The 22,859-nt window shown below is 41.6% G+C and overlaps 1 protein-coding gene across 2 annotated transcripts in view; it reads left to right on the forward strand.

The window, feature by feature from the left end:
* Positions 1-15,545, forward strand: part of LOC116244209 (uncharacterized) — an 83,267-nt gene extending 67,722 nt beyond the window's left edge. For both annotated transcript variants that reach the window (XR_016462138.1, XM_090132134.1), the window contains 5 exons: positions 881-1,019; positions 4,306-4,499; positions 4,630-4,780; positions 9,112-9,201; positions 9,840-15,545. The gene's annotated coding sequence lies outside the window, so the exon portion shown is untranslated. The remainder of the gene's footprint in view (positions 1-880; positions 1,020-4,305; positions 4,500-4,629; positions 4,781-9,111; positions 9,202-9,839) is intronic.
* The last annotated feature ends 7,314 nt before the right edge of the window (positions 15,546-22,859 follow it).

The raw sequence follows: 22,859 nt of genomic DNA on the forward strand, positions 1-22,859 counted from the left end.
AGGCAAAGTATCTTGAAAATTTTTGTAATTCATGGAAATGTTCAGGCAGCGTATGAGATTGTTTTTCAAACCTCATCAGGCTTAATTAGATCCTGCAGTTCATTCATTTGCACTGAAGTCAATTGGAGTTTTACATGTGGAAAGTCTGCAAGATCAAAAATTATGCCCAATGGGCACATAGTTGTATAGAAGAAAATGTCAGCTCCGGATGGTAGTGTTTCTGACTTCTCATCAGTTAGACTCTCTTTCTCAATTAGCTTTTCTTGTATTTTTATGTGAGTGGTTTTGAAAGGGTTCCTGGAAAAAAAAAAAAAAAAAATAGCTGCGTCTACTGTACATGTTTTCATTTACAGATCAGTGAAATGGATAGGCAGATAAATAAATAGATAGGGTTTTTTGTGCTCGTGAAACATGTCACATAACTTGAAACCCTCTTCTAAGTCCATTTTGTCAAGTATGTCAAATGATATTTTTGAGCTTAGACTTCTGGAGTGTATTTTCAGCATTTCTTATTGCAGCTCTTGATCTATGCACCCTTGTTTGACAGTCCCTTAATCTGGTCGATAGGAACCAAATGAATGGCAGCATTTAAAAATATGGCTTCAGGGACTCCTTAGGAGGTTTCTTTGTAAGTGTACATTTACTAGTTCATCTGTAAATTTATTTTATGGGGTGTTTAAACCTCAAGAAAACTGAAAAGCATAATATTAATGCCTGGTTTACATCTACTGAAGTCAACGAGAACTTTGCAATTGACTTTAATGGTAGCCTATGTCCTCTAATTATGAAAGTGGCAAGGATGATATACAAAAAACCACAAAGAGAGTTTTCTGTTTCATCATACCCTATTTTTTCTTTCTTTCTTTCTTTCTTTTTTCAGATGTATAAGCAAAGTACATTGTGGTTCGGATTAAATAATTCAGCATTTTGGCCGTAATATGAAATTACATTGCTGCTTTAGGTGTTGTTTTGATGCTCAGAAGATCACGGACTACTCATTGTCTGCATGGCTCACAGAGGTAATAGGGTAGGAAACCCAGCCACATTTTCAAAAGGCTTCTGAAAATAATGCTTTGAGTTTTGATTTTACATCTACCCTTTGGTGTGAGTAATGGAAGAAGTTAATGAAGCAGTTTTCTTCCTAGTTGTCTTTTTTTTTTTTTTTTTTTTTAATGTTGTTTCATGAGATAATTTTGACAGGGTTCCTGGAAATCCACATAATATCCACAGTATATATGTACGTGTTTTCCCTTAAGGTTCACTGAAGTGTAGTAAAAAGTTTCCATCACGCAATTGTAATCCCAAGGCATCATTTTTGTATCGTGTTAGTGAAAGTGAGTGAAAGTACACTGCAAGAAAAAAAGGACTTGCAGAGTTAAAGCTGTTTTTCTGCTGGTGTAACAAGCACAGCAGTCTGAACAGGCTCGATCTGGTAAGCAATTTGTAGCAGTAAATAAAGCTGGACAAAAATTCCCACAAACTTTTTGTTAAGTCTTCTTCAGAGGTATTACTCATTTGGTGGCTGAAATGCTGCTCTTGCTTCACATTTTTAACGCTTGTGAAAGTTTGACATATTTTAGTGGTAACTGGAAATGCTATTGCTCTGTAGGGAAGAGCAGTGTCAAAACGTTCCCAGTGGGAAAGGGCTGGAAAGGGCCACTTCAATGTTCTGACGTATGGCAGTGGAACCCCAAAGGAGCAGATGGGGGCAGTTGGGTCCCTGCTGGGCCAGCCTCTGGGATGCTCTGAGCAAGGGTGCAATGGGACATAACAGTGGGTGAGCTCATCTTTAGGGTGGGCTCCAACCTATTAGAACGGAACACCATTAGAAAGGAATAATTTTGGTTTCCCACCCTGCCTCAGCGCAGCCAGCTCCTTCCATATCTGTGAAGAGGGCTTGCAGCTCTCCCGTTCCCTCCTCCCAGGCTGGTGGAGGCTCAAACCTGGTTCTCCTCCTCAGGCCTCCCAGATTCTCAGACTTGTTACCTCTTTCGGATATCCAGCTCTGAGGCTTCCTTACTGCTGGGCAGCTGCTTTTTTTGAGGTACATCAGTGTTAGTGCAGCCAGAAGTCCAGCAGCCCTAGGTTTTGTGCTATCTGATTATGCATGTGCTTTGGCAGTTGAAAATTTTATATACTGGCTTTCTAAAAGAAAAAAATAATTTGTCTCAAATTGTCCCTCAGAAAAAAAAAAAAAAAAAAGGGCAGACTTGTTGCTGGCTGAACACAAAATGTGCCTTAAAATTCCTTTGAGAAACATTAGTTAAAACAAGCAGGGATCATTCTAGATCACTGCTGCAGTAATCTCATGGATCACTATGATAAGGATGGAACTCTCATCCCATCCTTATTATCAGGTCGCAAATAGTATAATTAGATGAATAAATACAACTGGAAATGACATATTTTGGGATAATTTATATTTCCTAGATGTATCACATCTGTATCTCATACAGACATGTAACTCTGTATTTCAAGGGCCAGGCTGGATGTGGTTATGGACAGCCTGGTCTGGTGGTTGGCTACCCTACTCGTGGCAGGGGGGTTGAAACTAGATGATCATTGTGGTCTTTTTCAACTCAGGCCATTCTATGATTCATTCTGTGATCTCCATGCAGAAGTAGGGCCTTACTTCTCAAGGTAGGGCCCATACCTATAGATAGAGTAGGTAACCAAATGACTTCTCAACTGAACCTATTTTAGACTTACTTTTGATGAAGACCATGAAAAAAAAGAAAAGAAAAATCAACATATAAGGAACTTGGAAACAAATACTCACAAGCCTATTGCATTTGCATTAAATAGAAGACTAAATAGAAGCAGAACTGTAGTTAAGGTTCCTGATTTTGAAGATAAAAAGTTTTGATAAGCTACATGAGTTAACTGTTGAAGTGATCCGCATCAAGAAGAATCAAGGAGCTGAACTGTAGAGGTTATTTCTTTTTTTCCCTCAAGTGTAAAAACTATCCAGAACTTGTATCCCAAACAAAGGAAAAAATGGTAAGGGCACCTTACGTAATTTGATGGGCAATCACCAGTGAAAATACATCTGTAGGTAGTGCAAAGACAGAAGAGGAATTGACAGAGAAAGTGATGAGTCAGAGAGCAGGATATGTAGGAATGAAGTAAGAACCAATAGAAGGAAAACTTATTCATCTAGAAAAGACTGAGGAAGAAAGGAAGGCTGCTCTGCAGTGAAGGCAGGGGCAAGATGAAATAGAATCTGCATTGGACCTCTGGTCTAAAATGATGAAGAAATAAGGCGAAGTCTGGATACTCAAGTGGAATGGGGCAGCTGTTAATCCAGAATTCAGACAAAATAGGTGTATGAAACCACATGCCTGAGTGTCTTATAAAAGGGAAGAGTCACGGTGACAAGAGCAGCTTTGTTAATCTGGGTAAAAAGATCAAGGGTGCAAGTCTTTAAAACAGATCTTGGAGGAAAAAAAATGTACTTAGTAAATAGAAAGAAGTATTGAAATAACCAATTTTGGAAAAAAATGTGAAAATGATATGCAAATCTGGAACTTTTTGATTTGATGGTAAAAGGGCATATTGTAAATCTCACCTCGACGGATCTCAGTGAGGAATTTGCTGTGGTACAGCACAGTATTTAATATTTCTTTTTCTCTGAGGAGAATGGAGAGAAGTAGTGAAGTAGAAAGAGAGGAATTGAGGAGAAGTGAAGCTGCAATTCTCTAATTGAGTTTACCTGCGGCTAGTTTGGGTGAGGTTGTTACGTATTTTTCTCTCCATGAATTGATGTTACATCCTGCACAGTGTGCAGTGTTTAGTGGTCCTGTGTGGATTCAGACTACAGTGTGGATTACCACTGGTTTGCTCTTAACAGAGCTTAAAATATATGATGCTTCTGCTGAAAGTATATGTTTTTAGATGGAGAATCAATAGCTGTCATTCTGGTGTTCAGGGTAGGGTTATAAAATGGCAAAGAACCCAAATGAAAGAAAGCAGATTAGAAAGGGGAAAAAAAGGCAATGAAAAAGAGAAATAGAAATATATGCAATGCTCTGGAGCATTCTTACTTCCTCTGTGCAGAGGCACTGCTGTTCAGGTTGGTGAGAGGTAAGTGATGTCCAGTTACATAGCATTCATCCTTCTGGGACAAGTACTTGGTAACTTGGTGACTACTGATGGTAGAAGTTCAGAATGTCGTAGGTGGAGTAAAAAGATAAGGATGTGGAAGTAGTTCCAATGGTAAGGTTATTCCATTCAGTGTGAGATCAATAGGCTGAGTTAAGAGAGTAGGAAGATTTGACCAAATTCAGAGCTCTCATTTTTTTGCAGAGGCTTATTTGGATTCTGGGCTGTTTCTATAACGTGCATGCATTTCATTTGCCATGGCAAACGAGGACTCTAAAACCAGAAGTATATGCAACCATTGGCTGGACATGATGAATTTTACAAGGAATACATCTGAAGAAACTCTATCTCTGAAGTATCTGTTGAAGCAAACAGCCTCATGTGTCTCCTATTATCCAGTGAGTTTACAGCAATATACCCCTTTTTTTATGTGCTTGTATTTTCCAAAATAAAAGCAATCTTTGGAAATCCATCACATAGCTATCTTTATAAATCATAAAACATAAAAATGTTATTGTCTTTTCACAGATGGGAGAACTGGAGGAACAGAGATGTGAAGCTGTCTGCTCAGAGCTATATAGGAGGCCAGTGACAAATCCAGGAATCCAAGCCAAGGCTCCTATGTTGCATTCTGATTCTCTAATCAGCACAGAAATTTGCCTTCTGGCATTGTGATGAGGTATGGCATAGCATTATATTGTAATGATTTACTCAAGAGGAACACACTTGAATATATGTCCACTTGTGGGGACCCCAACACAAGAAGGACATGGAGCTGTTGGAGCAAGTCCAGAGAAGGGCCAGGCAGGTGATCAGAGGGCTGGAGCACCTCTCCTGTGAGACAGGCTGAAAGAGCTGGGGCTGATCAGCCTGGAGGAGAGGAGAGGAGAGGAGAGGAGAGGAGAGGAGAGGAGAGGAGAGGAGAGGAGAGGAGAGGAGAGGAGAGGAGAGGAGAGGAGAGGAGAGGAGAGGAGAGGAGAGGAGAGGAGAGGAGAGGAGAGGAGAGGAGAGGAGAGGAGAGGAGAGGAGAGGAGAGGAGAGGAGAGGAGAGGAGAGGAGAGGAGAGGAGAGGAGAGGAGAGGAGAGGAGAGGAGAGGAGAGGAGAGGAGAGAAGAGAAGAGAAGAGAAGAGAAGAGAAGAGAAGAGAAGAGAAGAGAAGAGAAGAGAAGAGAAGAGAAGAGAAGAGAAGAGAAGAGAAGAGAAGAGAAGAGAAGAGAAGAGAAGAGAAGAGAAGAGAAGAGAAGAGAAGAGAAGAGATTGCAGGGGGATCTTATAGCAGCCTTCCAGTACCTGAAGGGGCTTACAGAAAAGCTGGTGAGGGACATTTATAAGGGCATGGAGCAACAGAACAAGGGGAAATGACTTTAAATTGAAAGAGGTAGAATTGGGCTAGATATGAGGAAAAAATTCTTTACTGTGAGGGTGGAGAGACACTAGGAGGACAGGTTGCCCAGAGATGTTGTGGATGCCCCCTTCCTGGAAGCATTCAAGACCAGGCTGGAAGGGGCTTTGAGCAACCTGGTCAAGAGGGAGGTGTCCCTGCTTATAGCAGGGGGTTGGAACAAAATGATCTTTAAGGTCCCTTCCAACCCAAACCATTCTATGATTCTATGTTTGCCTTGCAAATAATTCAAAAGAATTCATTGAATTCTAATTCTGAATTTAATTTCTGATACTGTTTTCTTTTTAGTTGGAATTTCTTTCACTGTTTAGTTGGACATTTTTTTCATAAGTTGGGCTCAAATCATACAGGTCTCAAAATATGATTTAGTATGTGACCACAAGTTACTGTCTGCAATTATCTGAGAGCAGCTTCAATAATCCAGATTTCTAGATTTTTTGTAGTCCAATATATATGTTTTCTTCAGGGTCCTGGGCACCTCTGCTTTAGCTTGCCATCACAGGGGACTTTGGGTAATTAGTATCTCAGAAAAAGGAGATAAAATTGTGCTTCCCCAGTGAGGATGTTTCGAGCATTGGAAATCACTTTTGGAAATATTGCTGTGAATGTGCTGAAAGCATGAAAAGCTCAAGTCTGGCTCCTTTATAGCTGGAATCTTCTCCAGCAGCCCCAGACATTAGAGGTGCTGTGGGTACGGAAATCCATTACAGATCCTAATGCTGCCTGGCATATTGAGGAGCATTTGTCATCGTTTTGGCAAAGGTACAGCTTGCTTTCTGTCTCTCCTAGCTATGTCCTCGTATACCAGTTGAGGGACATGTGCATAATGCTTCTCTTTGAGATGCTAATCTTCTGGAGTGTTAAGCACCAATAATAGCGTTAGCAGCTGGTTTTACTCACACTGAAAGGTTTGAAGCAGCACAGCAGCTTTTTGCATAGGATAGGAAGGATTTCGTTCAGGCTTTCACCTCAATTTGACATATCCATGCAGTGGGCTTCCCAGAATAGTAGTAGGATACGACACTGAAACACCACTGAAGCATTGCTTTGGTGGATGGTATCTTAGTGATTGAGTAAGAGCAAATATTAAATTTGAAAACTATGTTGCTTCTACAACGTGCTCCTTATAGTATCTTTACATTTCCAGATCTCTATTATCAACACTTTACTGGACACAGGTGATGAGCACGCTCAGAGAGTATGGTTAGGTTAGCTGCTATTGAACCACAGAATATCTGTAATTCATCCATGCTTCTCCCACCAGCAGGTGTCATTCTGGAAAAAGGAAAATATTGTGAATCCCAGAACTGGAGAATTTGGCTGTGACAGGAAAAAAAAAAAAAAAAAAGAAAGAAAAAGTTTGCTTTAAAATACAGTTTTGAAGGATACATTGCTCCAAATAAAAACCAAGGCAAAGTTGGCTGGTCTACGTTGAAGCAGACTGTGAGAATATTTTCTCAGAATCTTTGCACTGTGTAACCCTGCCATATAATGAACAGAGGGCAGAGGATGGTTGAAGCAAACCAATGCCTGGTTAATGCTGTCTCCTGCCTTTTGCAGTTGTGTGTGTCACCTTCACCACTGTGAACTCTCCTCCCATGATGACTGTCAAATAGTGATAATCATCAGTTTCTATGATGGGCTTTGGGCTTTAGTTTCCCCAAAGGGCATACACAGTAAGGTGATGAATGCAAATCTCATTTACTTTGATATAAGCTTGAAGTAAACTCATTGAAGCAACTGAAATCAGCAGAATTGCTTCAGATTGAGTCTGAAGTAAAGAACAGTAGAGTTTCGCTTTCTACTTTATAAACGAAACTCAAGAATCACACAATCATTTTAATGTCTATTTTAATAGTTATGTCACCACTTAAGTGTTCACCTGCTATTAGATGCAGGTTCCTTTAATATAAAGAGCATAATTTTGATTTCTGATTACCACATCGAGAAAGCTGTGCCAGAATTACGAAGAATCAAGACACCACTGGCTTATTGCTTGAGGACTCCAGGTCTGCTGAGCCTGGTCTTCTGGCTGTTAAAGCCAAACTTGCTGTAAAATCCATGCAGGAGCTGTACTGCCCACCTTGTATTCCACTGGAGGTTTGTTCCAACACATTACAGCTCTGATGATTATAAATAGCATTCTGCCTAATTTTCATAGAACCACAGAATGGCTTGGGTTGGAAGGGACCTTAAAGCCACCCAATCCCAACCCCCTGCTGTGGGCAGCACCAGCCAGCAGCTCAGGCTGCCCAGAGCCCCCATCCAACCTGGCCTTGAGTGCCTCCAGGGTTGGGGCATCCACAGCTGTGCCAGTGCCTCACCACCCTCATAGTGAAGAATTTCTTCCCAATGTCTAATCTAAATCTCCCCTCTTTTATTTTAAAGGCATTATCCATTGTCTATCACTACACTCTCCCTCCCCAGCTTTCCTGCAGGCTCCCTTTAGGTACTGGAAGGAGTTTATCCAGGGGAAAGATGAGAACAATCTCCAAGGTTTGGCTCTGAGGAATACATTACAATGTGAATTAGTTTTATGTTTTCAAAATTTGGACTTAGGATAAAGTGATGGGAAATAATTGTGCCGTGGGCGTCCGTATCTTTTTCAGTAAGTTATTTAAATACAAATGTCACAATGCTTTTCTTTTGGACGGTACAAAACACTTTGTTGCTGAATGAGAAAAAATAGCAAACTTCACTCTAGAACAGTTCAAAGCAATTATCGTTTTCAGTATTTAACTTTAAAAATGTATCAGTCGTCTAAAATATGAAGTAAAAAGAGTATCAAAGTGCAGTGAATTTAGCTGTTCCATTATGCACTTTGTTTTTATGGGACCTGGATGATTTGCAGCGATTATCTACAACTGGCTTTTATACAGGTAGGTAGGTATGGGATTTAGTCTGCATATCAAAGTGAAATTATATTTTTGGTGTATTACTTTCCAAGCTTTTAGTTAAGTGATCATATTAATTTTTGTTTAGTTATTTTTTTCCCCTTTATTTTATACTTTATTGTGTTAATTTTGGAAGAAATGCACGTGCCTAACCATAGCCCTCCTGTGTCGCTTTGCAGCCTCTGGGGAATCCCAGCTGGCCTCTTGCTGATAGTTCAATGGTGCAGATCTCCTGCAGGTCCCACACTGTCACTGTCAACCCACTACAGGTGCTGCAGATACTCTGGGTTGCTCCAGAGGGCATTGGGTACCTTCCTGTGGGCATCTGAATACTTCTACAGTATTCTGTATTCAGTATTCAGTATTCTACTGAATACTACATCTTTGATACTGCTGTAGAAGAACACCGTAAAACAAACCAATAAGCCTTTACAAAGGCTTAACAAAATTAAAAGTGGCACAGCTGTGAAAGTAATTCCACCTAAGGTGTTTTATCCATGTTTAACAAGGAGTAGGGGCAGGAAAGTAATTCCGTATCTAGCAAGTAGAGGGTTATTGTGTTTAACAGGATGCCATCAAGGGTCTGTTTTGAATTAAGGTGTCTGAGCTGAACCCGTGTGCGGGTGGGGAGCTGCTGATGCTGCGGGAGAGCACAAGAAGACAGCTGTGAGGTTCAGGGCTTGGGGCACTGAACAGTCCATCTTTCCCTTGCAGATAACGCACACAGGCTCAGACTGAGAAAATGGGGCTTCCCAGCAAGAACACGGTGGTCTGAGGTTCGACAGTGTTGGGAGTCTGGAAAAAGTAAGCATAATTCCTCAGACTGGGGCACGATGCAGCAAACTAATTTTGATGAAGAAAGTGGTAACTTCAGGTACCAGGCACTCAGCTACAGAGAGTTAGAGAAATACATGCAGTAATTACAAAACTATGTTAATCAGGTTCATTTTTGATGGTCTGCTGAATAGGAGGGAAGTTAAAAACCTTGAATATATTAGTTGATGTGGTTATATAGGCATTGTACAATGCTGGACTGAATGTTACTGAATGTTCTTCTAGAATATAACATATAAAAACAATGTAGTGCATAAATCTATAACTCATAATGAAGCTCAAATTGTGAGAGGGTAGCAAACTGTGGTTGAAATTCACTACAGGCAATCAATGAGGATTGTATAGGCAGATAAAACTTTCCCATGAACTGTTTTTTATCGGTCAGTAGCATTGTGATCGACAGGAATTTGGATTATTATTGCAGAAGTTTAAAAGTCAAATTGTTACAGAAAATAGCATGGGGTGACCCGCAAAGCAATCAGGAAATTGGGTTTAATCGTGTAAATATTAATTCTATAATTTGCAAATGAAGCAGAAAAATCGTTCTTGTTCACTCCTTCTTTTTTTTTTTTTTTTTTTCTTATTGAGTCTGTATGAATCTTTTCCAGGATGAACCCCCAGGCACAGCAGCAGTGGTTGTGTGAGAGGAGAAACAAACATTCTCCTCGTGTCACTCATGCCAGCAGTCTGAGCAGGAGGAAGGTACAGGAACACTCCTACAGAGAACCAGGACTGGTTTGTCTCTTTAGAAGGGAGCAATGGTATTTTGAACATTTTTACCAAATCCCAGAGTGTGCAACAGCATTTTATGGACTGGGAATTATATAACTGAAAGACTGTGAGATGGGAAAGAATTATAGGAAGCCATGGAGAGCTGCAACCTAAGCATCCTGAAATCTGTGAACAAGCCCCAAGGATGCTTCTTGTTACTGCAGCCATCTCCAATGATTGCTGTTTTTTATATGATTTACCAGCCCCAGTGAGCTCCCCAAGACAGAATAGGGAAAGATGGGCCTCAAGTTGCACCAGGGAAGATTTAGGTTGGATATCAGGAAACACTTCTTTGCAGAAAGGGTTGTTAAGCACTGGAATAGGCTCCCCAGGGAGGTGGTTGAGTCTCCATCCCTGGATGTGTTTAAAAACCATTTGGATGTGGTGCTCAGGGACATGATTTAGTGGTGGGCTGTTAGAGTTAGGGTAGTATGGTCAGGTTGTGGTTGGACTTGATGATCTTGAAGGCCTTTTTCAACTTGAGCAATTCTATAATTCTATGATTCAGTGATTTAGGTCCAGAGGAAGATTCCCAACTGGTTCTGGGTAGTGAACTGTTTGGCTTGTGGAATGAGTTACAGAATTCCTATTTGAAAAACAAAGAAGATGGTGTGAATCTGCACCTGGGAGGTAGCGTATGCTCTGAAAAAGCCAATTCAAAAAATAATGGATTGGTATCGAAACTCTGTGATCAGCCATTAAAGGTTTTATAAATCTTTATGCTGAGACATGAAACATGTAATTAAAATAATGACTGTAAGCACAGACTGACGCAACCATTATCTACATCACATGTGTTAATACTGAAGAAATTTAAAAATTTACCCTCCTCCCCCCAAATTTTTAAGACCTAATTTGTCTGTTTTTTTTTTTTTTTTTTTTTTAATACTTTTAGTTGTGTTACATTTTGCTGAGGAACGACTTAGCTTCCCTGCTGTCTGAATAGAGTCCCTGAGTCCTGGTCCCAAATGTCAGTATTTGCACTGCGCTGGCAGCTGTGCGTTTGTGGTCACCCCACGGCAATGTTTGTGAGGAATGTATACAGTGGCAGTGCCTCTTTCAGAGAACACCAGCAGGAAAATAGCATGTGGCCAACTCACACGTAATTTGTTCTCCTTAGCGGAGGTCTCACATATGCAGTACTTAAATGGCACTTTTTGTTTCTGGGTAAGATGAAGGTAACTGATAGAAACCATTCAAAAGCCTCTCTGGCTGTTGCTTATGTTCCCTGCAAAGGACTGAAGAGAACAGCTCTTTGGAGACGTGGCTTTACACTGAACATACGCAGGGCTGTGTCATTATTAATTCTGCAAATGTGTTTACAATGGTTAGGTAAAATATTTAGTTACTATTTAAATATTTTGATGTATTATAGCTCATACCCAAATTTTAGATGTCTACTGCACTTAACATTTCCAATTTAAATAACCGGTTTCATTAAGGTTTTTAGTGATACAAATGAATAACAAAAGGCAGTTAATGCAGAGTACGGTTATGAGACCAAAATGCATGTGGTTTAAATTTAAAGAATTAAATGTTAGCATTTCCCTATAGGGAAAGGTTATTTGGGCAGTGGTGTACTGACATTATCACCACCCACGGAGAAGGGGGCCTGTTGATCCTATTGGTTAAGTACAAATTCAGAAACGGAAGAAATGTTGGTCTAGAGGGTTTGCTTGGTGTGAGTGAATCACACAGGAAAAATGCTGATACCTAGGGTAGCTCAGTGACCTTCTTTGATGGTTAGAAAGAGAAACAAGCACACAAGGTTTCTGTCAAAGTCAGAAGGTTTAGGTTGCTTGCTGGGCAAAATCGGCCCAGGTTATTAATATAGTGGAAAGTTAAATGATGAGCATGGAAGTATGATAATAAGTGCTGTTGTAAGTGAGACAGAAATGATTTTCTGTGGCCAGTAAGAACGATAATCCAACGTGTTAACCATTGGGCTCGAGGGCTGCTAAGAAAATAAATGTGCAAAGTGGATAAAATAAAGGCTGAAAGTATGTTTAAGTAGGTGTTTCTTCAAAGCTTTCTTCAGGAGGGTGTTTCTGGACACTCTGCCCTACTGCTTTTGGCAAGACATGTCTGTTATAATAAAGGTAAGCATGCGGCTTTCATTCTAGCAGAAAATAGTGCTAACTGTAGCTTGGGATTTATGTGCTTTTGTAATAATTTTCGTGGACTTAGCTAGAAACAAATCTATTGAAGGTAACAATTACTAACTTGGCGCTATTTGACGTTAGTTAAATCTGACAACGCTGGGATGGCTTCACCTATTTTTCCTGGAAGAAACTGCAAAATCGGGTGGTTTTAGGGAGTTTTGTGTGGATGTGGGACTGCACAGAGAAGGCAGCTCTCAGCATCAGTGCACGTAAGGAAAACTTGGCTCTGAGCCTCAGGCTGACAGCTTGGAAACGGACTGGGCTGAAATGCAGGCTCCAGTGCTCTGCACTTTGGCTTTTGAAAATTTCTGTGTGAGACCTAATTTCAATCTGAAAAATCAAAATACAGTGCTTTGCGATCAGTTTTGCTTTGTTTGAACCTAAAACTCAAAGCAAAACTCTTGGTGTATAGAACCGTACAAAGCAAAACGTAAGAAAGTGAACCCAAGAGCTCTACAGACTGAACAAGCTAGTTTCACTTAGCTCTCAAAATAATCCCCATTTTGCAAGTTCACTTTTCAATTGCACATGTAGTAGATGTCAAAATTGAGCTGGTTTCACTATGGGTAGTGCAGCTCCAAAGCATCACTGACTTTGCATCACTGTCAGCAAAGTCTCAATGCTTGCTCTCAGTCTCAGATGGAACTTTGGACATCTGTCAAGAGATGAAAGTTTTTCTGTCTCAGCCTGGTTACATTTAACTTTTGTTCATCTCTAAGACAATGATCCATATATTTTCATATCCAGCTCTGAACTCATTTCCTAAATCTCTGATAATGCTCTAAGTGGCACCCAGTCCTGAAATGGCAGGAGGCACTCACTGCATCCCTGAAAGGTCATCCTTGAAATCATGTATGTTCAATTCAAGGCCTGATGTTGCAGAGATACTGAACATCTGCTGCTCCTCCACACTAGCCCACAAACTGCAGGTGCTCATGCCACTGCAAACATCAGACGCCTACTCCCCAGGCACTCTTATTCAAAATGAAGCGATGAGCAGCCTTCTGCTTTGCTTTAGCTTTTTGTAAAATCATAGTGCAGTTGGCTGGAAACAAACATATGAGCTGTGCCCGTACAGTGGCACTTCTAGCCGAGCATTGCTGAGTGTTTGGGAATTCAGACTAGTCAGAGTTCCTCCCTTCATGGAATCAAAGAATCGCAGAATCATTAAGGTTGGAAAATACCTCTAGGACCATTTAGTCCACCACCAACTCATCCCCTCATACCCGCTAACCATGTCCCTCAGTGCCACATCTACATGATTCTTTAACACCTCCTAGGACGGTGCCTTCCTGGGCAGCCTGTTCCAATGCTTTACCACTCTTTCTGGGAAGAAGTTTTTCCTAATATCCATCCTGAACCTCCCCTGGTGCAATTTCAGGCCCATTCCCTCTCATCCTATCGCTGTTGCCTGGGAGAAGAGGCTGACCTCCACCTTGCCATGACCTCCTTTCAGGGAGTTGTAGAGAGCAATAAGGTCTCCCCTGAGCCTCCTCTTCTCCAGTCTAAACAATCCCAGTTTCCTCAGCCACTCCCCATAAGACCTGTATGCACTGAGCAGCTGATCCATTTCCTTCCCTGATTTCCAAAAAAATATTGAGAGACTGACCTGAGCTCCCAAAATGACCACTGATGGAAAAGTGAGGCCCTGGCAGCAGCGGGGCTGAGTGAGTCATCATCTGAATGTAGAGCTCAGCTTCTGGCAGCTTTGTTGAGAAGTGGGGACTAGAGAGATGTTCGAAAGAAATATAGTATCTGATCATCAGTGATCTTATGTGCATATATTTTGTTTATTCAGGAAGCAGATGTCAAATTCTCATGACAAACCAGGACCTGGAAAAGTGCTGAGTGCCAGGGGAATGGCTGAACTTAAAAATATAAGGATATCTGGAAATACACAAGCTGGGTTACATAAGGATTGTATTGCAAGTGGAATTTACAATACAATGGCTCACCTCTGCACAGGAGTGAGTCTTATCACGTGCAAGCATATGTTACAGGGAAATCCACTGGGCTGCTGATTGAAAGCAAATATTATGTGACCCCGAATATCACTTTGTATTGTAAACCATAAGAGTTTCAGATTTGAGTCACAATAAATAGGATATATATGTATGTATGTATATAGAAGCTTTTAAGCTTGGAGCAAGGCTTCTGCCTTGGCAATACTTTCACCTTAAATTGCACATTTGGTCCTCTATTCTCGTAAATCGTCGTAGCCTCAATCCAAAGTCAGAAATCAGATGAGAGGCTTCCAAACTTTGGCAAGAAATCTGTTGCAGAAACCTTTACAATCTTTTCTACTCTGGCCACTTTGAGCTCCAGAACCCCTGTTTCATCCACCCACGTTACACCTTGCTTCTTCACAGGGCTTCCTACATAGAGGTGACATCAGGAGTTGTCTGATGCCTTATTTGCCCCTTTGGAGCTTTCAGTAGGAGCAGATACGTTCTTAGCACTGCATGGAGAACATCCTCAGCCCAGGGTCTTCATTGGAACATTCCTCTGTCAGAGCAAGAGCTGGAGAGGATGGCACACGAGAGGCACACATGGGGAAAAATCTGTTTTCTTTTTTTAATTCAGCACTTCGACCTGAAACATCGAGGCGAGCTGTGCAAAGAGCTGCTTGCAGAGTAGAATGCTGCAAGGTAGGAGGAGAAGCTCTGCTTAAGAGAAAATCTGCCTCGGTCTACGAAACGATCCCACCACAAAATAAAATTAAAAGTAATGAGATTTTCCACTGTTAACTTAATAGCAGCAAACCACATGTTCTAAACAATGTTTTAATTTTTTTTTTTTGGTGTGAGGACTCATTTTTAGTAACAAACCCCAGACTATTAGCCCTGCCATTTTTCCACTGCTGGAGGAAAACGTGGACTCTTGCTGAGTTTGTAGGGTGAATATCTCAGAGATATTTGAATCTGCCACCAGTAAAAGGCCTCTAAATGTGCTCACATGGAGGAACCAGCTCAAGGTAGAGGAAATGGAAAAAATGGGAAAAAGAAGAAACCTCTCTTTGGATCTTTAGCTGTGTTATTTTTTTAGATTATATTTCTTCTGAGCTCCCAAAATCTTCAGTAACAAACAAGTTTTCTTTTAAAAAGTATTAAGTTATCAAAACATTTGCCAGGTCCTAATATTAAATCGTAGCAGTCAGCAATGTTTAAGTTCAGCTATATCATTTTGCTGAGTAAGTCATGCTAAAACTTACAGTTTTCCCCTTAAAACGATCTTTCCAAATGAGATTGATATTGTGAGAAAAAAAGAAAAAAGAGAGGGATGCCTTCATCATAAGGAATTATGGAATTAATTTTCTTTATACACTCTGTTTGCACAGGACATTTTTGTTAACTCTTAATAAAAATACCATTCAGCTGCTACTTTCATTGTTTTTATCCTGGGACCAATACAACATTGTCATTATTGGATATAAAGTGCTGTAAAAACAAATCTAATTTGTTAAGTTTATTTTGATAAGAAATAAATATAAAGGTAGTGCATAGTTTGTATAGTGCTGCTATCATAGGACTCCTGGGTATAATTTATATAAAGAAAATAAAAAAGCATACATAACTTTCTAGTTGATTTCCTTTAACAGGGCTAATTGAAAACAGTTTCTGTTATTTAAAAGTAATTTATTTTAAATATAGTTTTTAAAACAAAGTTCTTATTGATATCCATTTTAAGTATAATATTATCTCAGTGTGGGATACAAGTAAAAGGTCAAATCTTGTAGGAGTATTTTCTGTATGACTCAGTTCTGATCATAGATAAACTTATCAGGGAAACCAAATTAGTTAACCTTTTCAGTACTGCTTGTTTTAGCAGGCCACAACTGTTTCTTTCACAAAGGCAGCGCTTCAAAGCTCATGCTTTTGTTCTGAAACATGAAAAAGAGAGTGCTAATTTCCCTTTTTCTATCTGATAGCAGGCAAAGGCTGGTGAGATTTTGAACATGAAATTAGTCTTGATGAAATTCAGTAGATGGCCGTATGAAGTAATACATTATTTGTTTTTAATTGTGCTGTTATATAACAAAGATGTGTAATTTCTTAACTCCATGATGCCTTTCATTTACAGACACTGTTAAAGTATATGATTTCTCATGTCCAGTAGGTTAATCCTTGCAGAATGACTTGAATCATAGAAAGTCTTGGGTTGGAAGGGACTCAAAGATCACCTAGTTCCAACCCCAAATGTCCAGCTCCGATTACTGGAGTTCTGATACATACTTTATAAACAGAAAGGCTGCATGGGATATACCTTTAGGAACCAGCCTCTTCCCATAACACTTGATGATTTGTTCAGTTCCTGTCCAGTTAACTGTTCTTTACATTTCTCAGAAGTTTCTTCAGCTCTGCTTCCTTTTTCTTTCCATTGTGGCACTGCCACCAGTTGCTCTGGTACGTTCAAACTCAGTGCCAAAACCTTCTCTTCTCTCTTAGAGCCAGAGTGCCTGAAAGGTTTTTATGGACTTCAGATTTCAGACTGTGCTCATATCTGAAAGAAACCTCCACAGTCACCAAGGAGCCCCAACCTTCCTCATGGTGTTTGGGCTGCCTCACCTCTACCAGCAATTTGATGTCGTCGCTGAGGGACACTTTGACTCACTGGGGTTTTGCCTGCAGACTCATTTCTGCCTCCTCTGCTCATTTTGCATTAGATTTACTCTCACTGACTTGCATGAAGAAGTACTCCAGGGGATTAAATGTGGTGGAACCTTTCCCCACACAGTGCCTTGAGAGCTACATCTCAGGTGTAACCTGGACGAGAACTCTCGAGACACAAATGTTAATGATATTTCTCTCATTCAGTGAAGTAGATGCATTAAAAATATCCAAAGGTGAAGATGCGTAGAAATCTGGCTTTGAAAGTCAAAGCTCACACAGCACAAGCCAAGCTGTACGAGTACATGGGTTTTGTACAGCAAGAAATCAAGCACAGATCTGTGAGACATGCCTCCTACTGCAGTGTACTTGGGGTGGAAAATTTGTCAGTCATACTCAGCAAAATATTCATCTCATGTTGGCAGTGACAGTGAACTTCTTTTTTCTTCCATAGAAATCTGCAAAAGATGACCAATTAGGTAGTTGAAACAGATCTACACTTCCATCATTGGAATGATTTTACTCAGTACTTTCTCAGAAGAAAAACAAGTGGTATTTGGGGAACCACCTCACAAAATGAAACTTTATCCGAGTGGGCAAAACAATGCGATTATCTGGGCAGAGAATGCAGTAGATTCCACGTACATGGGTGGAGAAGATTTTATTCTCTGAATGAGAGATGATTGCTCTGGAAAACCTGCTGGGTCAGTTTTAATTATTAAAAGAGCAAATTCATGGTTTCCTCATGGACCAGTCAGAGTGCATAGTATTTTCTTTTTTTTGTTGTTCTATTTAAACTTAGACTGATTAATCAGACTTCCTGGCAGTGGTTGTAAGAGGAAGATGACTGAGAATTTAGTAGGTGAGTTAATTCTCATTTTTACTGTGTCTCAAGAGCCACCCACTTTCCCTTCACATGACTCGACACCAAGAAGCCTTTACAAGTTTTGCAGAGTGAGACCAACTTGTTGACCTTCTGCTCTCCTCCATCTTTTATCCCATTTTTGCTGCTCCCTCATTTTCTTTGGCACATTTCTCATTTTTTAGCTCCTCTCACCAGCAAAACCCCATCTCCAGCTCCATACTCTGGACATGAGTGACACGGCTTAGTGGCCGTGGATGATGGGTTGATGGTTGGACCAGGTAGTGATCTTTTCCAATCATAATGATTCAGGTATTCTGTGAATGTGCTCTTCATGTCAATAAGGGATTGCTCAAACATCATGACTACTGAAGCACCGTGGGCTTGTATAATGGGTGAGCACAAGCTGCTGTTGATGCCATTCTCCGTGTTGAAACATTATGGCTCCTTCCCCCTGCACTGATCTTGGTGACTTAATAACTTTGGTTCACACCACAGCCCTACTTTCAGTTGAGGTGCTTGTTGACATCATATATTTATTCTCTCCTGTTTTGTTGATTATTTTCACACAGATTTTAGAAAGGAATCGCTTTGAGTCCTCTTTTGCATTTAGCTTGCTTGGACAAGGTGTTTAGCAGCTTTCTAAAGGGGAAAAGCATGGATGTGCACACACAGACACTGAAACCACCTTACAGAACTGGGCCACTTGACAACATCAGACAAAACATTTTGGTCTTCTTGCACCAGCCATTGGTGAAGGTGTATAGCAGGATTTTTGCCATAGCAGCAATGCATACGTGTTTTTCTTTCTGACTTACACTGAAAGCTTATCAAATGCCATCAAGATATGGAGAGGTGATAGTTTGGAGCTGGAGAAAGGTTATTATTACTTCTTTTCCCCTCAATATATCTTGTTTGGAGGAAGATACTAGCTTCTGCTACAGTCCTCACCACACTTACACTTTGCCTATTCTGGCTGCAACAACAGCAAACATATTCCCATTTTTTTTCCATTTCAAACCTTCTGAGCTACATGTAGCAGGGACACCTCCCACCAGACCAGATGCCCAAAGCCCCATCCCATCTGGCTGAGAACACCTACAGGGATGTGGCACCCACAGCTCTTCTGGGCAACCCTGAGCAGTTATTACCAGTTTGCACTGGAATGATGTGCATCAATGAAATCCTTACACATGACAAATGAGTGATGATCTCTGTCCTCTGTTCTCATCAGACTCCGCTCTGTTACTGATAGGCAGCCAGGTGTTTCTTTTACCAAATCTAAAGCTGTAAAACTGGACCATCTCTCATTGACAAAGAATTCAGCCTTTTTTTTTTCTTTTTTTTTTCTTTTTTAACTGAAGTGGAAAACAATTCCTTGAGGGCTTCTGCCTCCCTGGTTTCTGAGTTCAGATATCCATTTTTAGTGATTATGGACCTTAAGAATTCCCACAATTACAGTTCTGCAAATAGGAAGTGATAGTGAGATATGATCATTGAGCGTGGTCCTGTCGTGTTTGTGGGTTGTGTGGTCTTCTCTAAACATCCAGTAAACACAGTGTCCCACCACAGCTGATTTTTCCCTGCAATATATTATCTTTAATAAATCCAAAGCTGTATAACTTGCCCATTGCCCTCCCACTGCATTTCTGTCTTCTGAGAACAAAAATTCAACCCCCCCCCCCTTTTTTTTTTTTGACTGGTGGAGACAATATATATGCTTTTATCATGCTCTTTTATCCAGCTGCAGAAAGTCCTCCAGTGTGCAAGCACAGAAGATGTATTTATGTGTCTGGCCATCTCTGGAATGCATGGCTGTGATGCGAAGGGCTGGGAAACTCTTGTGGGACAGGATGACTGCTGGCGGTGGCCTGACAGCCCCAGCAGACACATAGAAAGAAAGAAAATTGATGTCTCTGTGGTGTTGAGGCACACTGGATTGATGCTCTGTGCACCCCAAATTTCAAAAAGTTTGAGAGGGGAAGTCTGCAGTGCAGCATCCACACTGGTGGGACTCTTATATGCTTCCTCCATGATCTTCAACATGATGGGGGCCTGGGGTCAACGTGGCCCTGGCTGGCATCTCCTGTGTTCACCCCTTGGTGCTCTGCTCAGCAGTTTGCAGGATGGGGTTTCTGGTGGCTGAAGAGGAAAAATCCCATTTGCACAGGATTTCTCTGTGTGCAAAAGGCCTGCTAGAAAACTGCCGGAGCTAAAATGATCACACATGTCCTTCAGCTTCGGAGAAGGGAGCTCTAAATGAGAGCATGTGTGCTCCGATCCGGGCTAAGAAAATGTCAGTCTGAGGCGCTTGGGAAGTTCCTATTGATACAAGCAGGGAGGCTCCCTGCTGCCCACAGATTTCCCACATAAAAGTCCTACTGGTAGCCGTGGGAACTTCGCAGCAGCCACGCTGTGGCTAAAGTCACCGCTCCGAAAATGCAGTGAAATTAGTGTTCATAAAAGTGAAAAACATGCCACAAGAATGAAGATGTCCTGATTCACAGCCATGGAAATTACATGAGTTCTGGCATAAAAAAAAGACAAATTTTACAGCTATCCTGGTGGCTGGAAGGGATGGCTGGTGAATTTTAAAAAAGCCTCTTTGAGCAAAAACCCTTGCCTTTTCACGAATGATTTTACTGCACTAAACCAACAAAAAAACAGCTCAGCAGTGCCCATTTTGCCCCGTGGAAAAGGCAGGCCCTGTGTTGCACAGTGGCTTCTAAGTGAAGCGGAGCAATTTGCTCCACAACCTGTGAAACAATTTCCAGCAGCTGGTTTGTTCCGAATTTCATTTCTGCCTTTCGATCTGACCGTCACCTCCCCCAGTCTGTGCCAATCGCTTCATATATTTTCAAGGGAAATTAAAAAAGAACACAAAACAAACGTGGCAGGGTATGATGGAGCAGCAGACTTATTCCAGTGTAAATTGAACATGAAGCTGGGACCCAGAGGAGAAGGCAATGCTGGCAGTAATGCAGCTGGTCTAGCTTATCATTTAGTACCATTTGCCCTTTGAAGTTCCCTTTTTTGACTTTTTCTGCTGCAATTACTGTAAGCAGAAGGAGTGATGATTCTGGTGTTGACTCTTGCTGTTCGACTTTGGAAGATCCCCAAGGAGAACGCCCCACAGCCTCTGGGCAGCCTGTGCCAGTGCTCCATCACTGCACAGCACAGAAGTGCTCCTGGTGTTCAGAGGGAACCTCCTGTGCTCCAGCTTGAGCCCATGGCCTCTGGTCCTGGCACTTGGCATCACTGGCAGAGCCTGGCTCTGGCCTCTTGCTCCTCGGGTTCTCTCCACCACACACCGCCCTGCTGACCTCCTGCTGACGTGTGTCCAGGCACCTCGTCCCTACCCCAACCCCCTACGCCCATGCTGGCAGCAGCTTATGACAGTGTAAAAATAAAACAGGAAATGATTTCTGTGGGGGTTGTGGTGACAGGCAGAGAAGTAGCGTGGCTCTGAAGAGCAGTCATGCCTTCATGCAAGCACTGCGTCCCTGCCAAGCATTACAGAGGGATATTTGCTTGGCCTTTTGAGTGATGGAGGGCTTCACTGTTGGTGCCCGGGCCTGGCCTATTGCCAGCATGTGCTCAAAGCACACGGGTGCGGCTCGCGTTTTGGCCCCTATAGAGACACAGAATCATTAAGGTTGGAGAAGACCACTAAGATAATCTAGTCCACCAACCATTCCCACTATGCCCACTAACTCACATCCCTCAGTGCCACATCTACGTGGTTCTTGAACACCTTCAGAGATGGTGACTACACCAGCTCCCTGGTCAGCCTGTGCCAATGTATTACCACCCTTTCTAAATTTTTTCAAATATACAACAAGAACCTCTCCTGGTGCAACTTATGGCCATTTCCTCTCATCCTGTTGCTATTACATGGGACAAGAGGCCGACACCCCTGGGGAGGGGAAAGGGCTCTGGTGAGCACTGCCCCAGGAGTTTCTCAGGGCAAAAGATTCTTCTGGGCATTAGAAAGCTGAGTGTTTCCTTGGAGCTCATGCCTTGGGCTTGGAAATGGCCTTTGAGTCTGCTTCCGCCAGCTTTGTGTTTATAGCGAACATTTATTTCTTTCCAGCTGGGTCAAGTGTTTTTTCCTGTAGCACACAAATGCTTGGAATAGAGGTTCAAATCCTTCCCTGCCTTCAAACACAAACATACCCTATCTGGGTCAGGAAGTCCCTGACCTGCAACTCACTGGAGGCTGAAAGAGTATATCGTGGTAGTTTTATTGTAGGCTTGCCCTCGCCTTGTGCTCTTCCCTCAGCATCTGCTATTGCCAGCATTACAGACAGGATATTGGGCTGGAGGGACTTTTGGTCCAACCTCCTGTGGATGTTTTTATGGTCTTTTGTCTTCATCCGTGGCCTCTGGAGTCTAATAAAGATTTTGTAAATACAAAGAATTTGTTGTGATCTGAGACGATGGGAGCATAGGAGGACCCCAAAAGAGCCTGGCGCTGAGGGGAACAAAGGCCTGATAAGAGCAGTGGGTGTGTGGGGAGTGTCAGTGGAACAGCTTCCAGTGCCTGTTGGCTCTTAGATAGATGGTCCTCAATGGGCAATGAAAGTAATTCTTTCTGGACACTTTCTAGCATACAATTCTCCATGAAGTGTATGATTTCATAGTTTCATACAATATGTGATTTATCATTCAGGTTTGCTTCTAGCACCAGACCACAGCCTCAGTGGAAAGAACTGATCTACCTATTTCATTTTGTTTCTTAATTGGTTTCTTCCAAGGATAATGAGCTCCCTGAAGATGTCCAGTTCCCCTTGGCAAAGTCCTGAAGCTCTCAGATATCTTCACTGCACCAGAAAATGCCAGGGGGGGGAGATGGCTGAGAAACCGTCCCCAAAATCTTCCCTGTGCCTGCCCCTCTTTACAACTTCTGATGGGGGGAGAGGTAAGAAGGGCAAATTTGTTTTCATAGGTGATGTGAAAAGAACAAAAATAATCAGACAAGGATTTCTTAAAGAACCTGCTCCTTTTTTGACCTTTCCCCACTTCTTACAAGCCTAGAAAAATGCCCTTCAACATGATATTGACCCTGCAAGAAATGCTGTTCTCTTTTTCATCAGATGATGCTACATGCCTTGGAACTATGGTTTCCATGTCCTGCACCAAAGCTGTTTCATAGAATCCTGAAATCACAGAATGGTTCAGGTTAGAAGGGACCTTAACATCCCTCCAATTCCAATGCACTGCTGT

This window comes from Phasianus colchicus, chromosome 1, assembly GCF_987193195.1.
Source record: "Phasianus colchicus chromosome 1, bPhaCol1.hap1.1, whole genome shotgun sequence".
Taxonomy (NCBI): domain Eukaryota; kingdom Metazoa; phylum Chordata; class Aves; order Galliformes; family Phasianidae; genus Phasianus; species Phasianus colchicus.